The sequence below is a fragment of the Pteropus alecto genome, unplaced genomic scaffold, assembly GCF_000325575.1.
Source record: "Pteropus alecto unplaced genomic scaffold, ASM32557v1 scaffold121, whole genome shotgun sequence".
Lineage (NCBI taxonomy): Eukaryota > Metazoa > Chordata > Mammalia > Chiroptera > Pteropodidae > Pteropus > Pteropus alecto.
Window position 1 is genome coordinate 17,218,477 of NW_006434369.1, and position 4,888 is coordinate 17,223,364.

A 4,888-nucleotide genomic window follows, 5' to 3' on the forward strand; every position below is an offset into this window, starting at 1 on the left:
AGCTCTGAGTAGCTAGGCATGATTTTAGGATCTCATTTATAGGAAAAGAGAAGAGAGCCAACATTTACCAAGTGCCTACTATGTGCTAGCAACGTTACTGCAGAGACTATCATGGAGAGTGGAGAGAACTCTCAATTGTGTCATTTATTAACCTTGGGTCCTTTAACAAGTTACTTCACCTCTCTAAATCACTCTATCAAATAGAGTTTTTAACATCTTCTTGTATAGAGGATTAAATGACATTTAAGCATAATAATAGCCAGTATTTATTAAACATGTGCTGTTTATTACACATTTATCTCATTTCATCCTCACAGGAATACTGTAGAGTTTGGGTGCTTTTGATTGTGTCCAAAATCAATTAAAAATTTGCTTACGAAATGGGTAAAGTTGAAAAAGAATTGGCTCACTTAATTAAAAAGTCCAGGGGCAAATCTTTCAGGTTCTATCATGGCTACATCTGGAGCCTCTAAATATGTTATCAAAATATTCTCCTTCTTTATTACTCTTTTGGCTCAGCCAGCATTTTATGTTTTAGCTTCATTCTTTGGCAGGATCTCCCCACATAGTAGAAACTTTAGATTCATACCACTCTATTGCTAGAGACTTAGAGAAAAAAAAGAAGCCAGACTAGCCAGACTTATGTCATGTGCCCATTCCTGAATCGGTCATGTGTCAATAGAAAAAGGACACTGACTAGTCTGGATCATGTGCCCTCCTATAAGGAAGAGTCACATGACTGGCAGTCTCATCCTTTAGGGAACGGACAGTTACTGAAAGAACTCAAGTTAAATTAAGTAACTTGCCCCCAAATCATTTAGCTCTAAGTGGAGGACCTAGATATAAACCCCAGGGTTCTCTGACTCCAAAGTATATGTGCAATAAGACATCCAAAAAAATGGCTATATCAAGTAAAAAGGAATATCTAGAGCAGCAGCTGAGGGCAAGGAACTGACTCAGAGATAGGCAAATCTTCAGAGGCTCCATCTTACCTACAGGTTCAAGGCACCTGACCACCTGGCTAACCCCTTTACCTCTCAATATTCTTTTACTACTTTCTGCATGAATCTTCTTCTCCAACTAAAAATATTGTACTTCCCCTTCTCCCACCTTCACCATTGCATGTACCATTCTCCTCCCTTAGAATATCTTATTTCACTTTTCTTCCTAAAATATTTTTCAGCTCTTAAAGTCATATTAAGTTTTCACTTTTCTTCAGAAAACCTCTACTCTGCTTTATGTGGCACATTCTTTGCACAGTTGTTATAAGAAGAGCACAGTCCTAAGAGCCAAGCAATCTCAGTCGTTCCTGACATTTTCACTTCAGTTTTGTTCATTGGTTCTTTATGATGACTGTTTTTTTATTCGTTTTTTATCTCTATTGGCTTATTTGTGTTTATGTTTTCAGTGGTTACTCTAGGATTTATAATATAAATCTAAATATAAATCTAATATAAATTTACCACCATCTGCTTTTAAATAATACCTCACTTTATGCGTAAGGTGAGATCCTTACAACAGCGTGCTTCCATTTGCCTTCCTGTCTTCTATGCTTTCGTAGCCATATTTTATTTTCACATATTTTGAAAATCCCACTATTCATTGTTATTGCTTTTGCTTTAAACAGTTATCATTTTAAGAAATACAAACATATTTATAGACATCTTTACCAATTCAGGTCTTTTCATCTCTTTGGGTAGATCACATTTCCTTATGCCTGAGAAAACTTCCTTTAACATTTCTTGTACTGAAGATCTGCTGGCAACGAATCTCTCTCACTATTGTTTAGCTGAAAAAGTCTTTATTTTGACTCATTTTTCAAAGATATTTTTAGTGGATATAGAAATTTAGGTGGACAATTTGTTTCTTTCAGCTCTATAAAGATGTCATTTTTTTGTGTGCTGTGTAAAATGAGAAGTCACTGGTAATTATCAACTTTGTTTTCCTGTATGTAATGCTTAATTTTTCTGTCTAGCTGATTTTAAAATAAGCTTTTAATCACTATTTTCCAGCAGTTTTATTATGATGCGCCTTGGTATGGTTTCCTCTATGTTTATTCTATTTGAGATTCTTTGAGTTTCTTGAATCTATGAGCTTACAGTTTTCATCAAATTCACAAATTTCCACCATGATCTATTCAAATATTTTTCTATCCCCCCACTTTATTCTGTGATTCCGATTACATGTATTTCAGATTTCTTGGCATGGTCTCGCGGTTTACTGATGATCTGTTCAGTCTTTTCTCTGTGTGCTTCAAAGTATTGACTGCTATCATTTCAACTCACTGATCTTTTCTGCAGTGTCTAATCTGCTGTTAATCTCATGCAAGTATTTTTCATCTTCGATATTATGTTTTTAAATTTTAGAAGTTATATTTGTGTCTTTAAAAATTTTCCATTTCTCTCCTCTTTGTTTTCATGGTTTCCTTTACCTTCTTAAATGAGTGCTTTCTCTGCTCATTTCAAGGTCTGTTTCTATTATTGATTTTCATCATGGTTATGGGCCATATTTTCCTGCTTCTTTGTAGCTTTTGATTAGATATCGACATTATGAGGTTTATATTATTGAGTACTGGGTTTTCTTGTGGTCCTTTAAATATCATTGGACACTGTTCTGGCATACAATTACATTACTTGAAAACAGTTAGACCCTTTTGGAACTTGCCTTTAACCTTTAATAAGGCGTCCAAAATAGTCTTTGGCCTAGGGATAATTTAACCCCACTATTAAGGCAATGCCCATGCATCATAAGGTGTTTCCATTCTAGCTCATGTGCGCTCTCGGGATTGTTTGGTCTAGTCATTTCCCTACTCTCAAGCAGTTACTTATCTTGCATTCTAAAGCCAAGACTTGAGAGGACTACTTTGCTGATCTCTGAGCTCTCTCTCTCTGTGAAGTTTCTTTCACTTCTGTATTCTGCTCTGTAATTCTAATTATTTGGACTCTTTGAATTCTGATTTCTTTCTCCTCAGCTCAGTGAGACCAGCAAGCTCTGTTTGGCTTTTTGCCCCTGCACTGCAGCCTGGAAACTGCCTCCAAATAGTAAGTTGGGGCAATTACATGCCAACTTCATTTGTTTCCCCTTTCTCAGAGGTCACTATCTCTCATTGCCTGATGTCAAATGTCCTGAGAACCATTGTTTCATACATTTTGCCCAGTTTTTTAGTTGTTTTTGTCAGGAGGGTAAATTCAATTTCTGTTGCTCTTCTTGGCCAGAAATAGAATTCTTCTCTTCATTACCTTTGGTTGAAATATGTTTTCTTTCCTTCTATCTAATTCTCTTATGACAGTATCTGTCTTGTTTTATTAGTTTGGACTTCATTTATGTTTTTTCTTTATTTTTACTTTTGTCTCAGTTCTTTCACTTATTTACAAATATTTTTCTCTAAGAATCTCATTTCAGGGTTTTTCTAATTTTAATGTATTTTTTCATTCATATCTGTGATCCTTTGCTTAATTTTTTTCTTTTTTTTAACTAATTTGACATTTTAGTTTACAGTTTTCATTAGTTTGGATATGTTATCTTTCTGGTGTGTTTCATCATCTTGTAAAGACATTATTCTGCTCCTAATTCTTCCTGCTTTTATTAATAATTTTGCACGTGATTTCATCATGATCCTTTTCTATTGCACACTTTTAAATTTTCTCGTAGTTTTAAGAGTAATAGCAAGGCCAGGATCGTTTTAAAAGCTGCATAGTTTCATAGCTTCCCCTTCTGTTGTTTTCAGGAAGTGATTTTTAAAAAGCAATCTACTTTCTGGGATCTGCTGCAATATTCCCTCCTTCATTTTTACTGGGATCTTCTCTTTCCTTTGTTGTTATTAATCCTACCCTCCATATTATGGAATCTGCTTCTGGTAATTTTTCCTCACTGTAAGGCTTGTTCCAAAAGGGAATTTTGATTTTTTAGTTTGAGACTTCATAGGTTTAGTTACACAGTCTGCTTTTTGGTGCAGGACATTGTGGCAAGGGGAGGATGGTTAAGAGAAATTCAAAACTATGGTTCCACTGTTAGGTAGCTAGTCAGACATGAGAGACAGGAAAACAAAGGAATAGAGGCCCAGCCTAGAGACAGCCCAAAGAACATCCTATTGGTAAAGAATCCTTCCTGTATCCCCAGAGACAAAGGACAAGAGGTTTAATCTATAACTGGTTTAATCTGGCCACAGAAGCCTGTGCAGAAGGTACTACCCTAATCTGCCCACAATCTAAACTTCATTATATTGTCATTATAATACTATGTTTATGCTTGGAAGTTCATGAATCTAATTATAACAGACTGAATTCTGGGCAAGTGTATGTGCACTAGGCAAAAAGTTATATAGCAGCCAGGTGTCAGTCAAAATAACCTCATGTGCCAATCACCTAGGAGTGCCTTTGGAACCACCCATCATGGCCCAAATGTAATTCAGACATTTCCACTTCTGGGTGATGACAGCTCTCTTTGCCAAAATCATGTTCCTTCTTGGTTTCTAAAATATACTTTTAATAAATCTTTTCCAAATCTCACTGACCTGTGATTCTTCACTGTGTCAATGAGGAAGAATTGAGGAAAGATGCTAATTACACTTCTGCACTGTTATTCCCACCCCTGCCACTGGGGCAACACCAAAGTTCAAATTGCTGCCAATGGTAACTGCACAACCACTATCTTCCATATATCCCCAAATCCCGTCATTTCTAAAGTCATAGCTGCAATTAATGCAGGGAGGAGGCAAGAGAACTAAAATGTTAAATCAAGCTATATTCAAGACTGCAATATGCTGATCAGCCCTGCAGCCAGACCAGGAGGAAACATGCAGAACAAAGGAAGATTTCTGCTGGGATTGCTAACAAACCATTTCCCTATAATGTGAAGGGAAAACAGAAAAACAGTCTTTCAGTGGCAC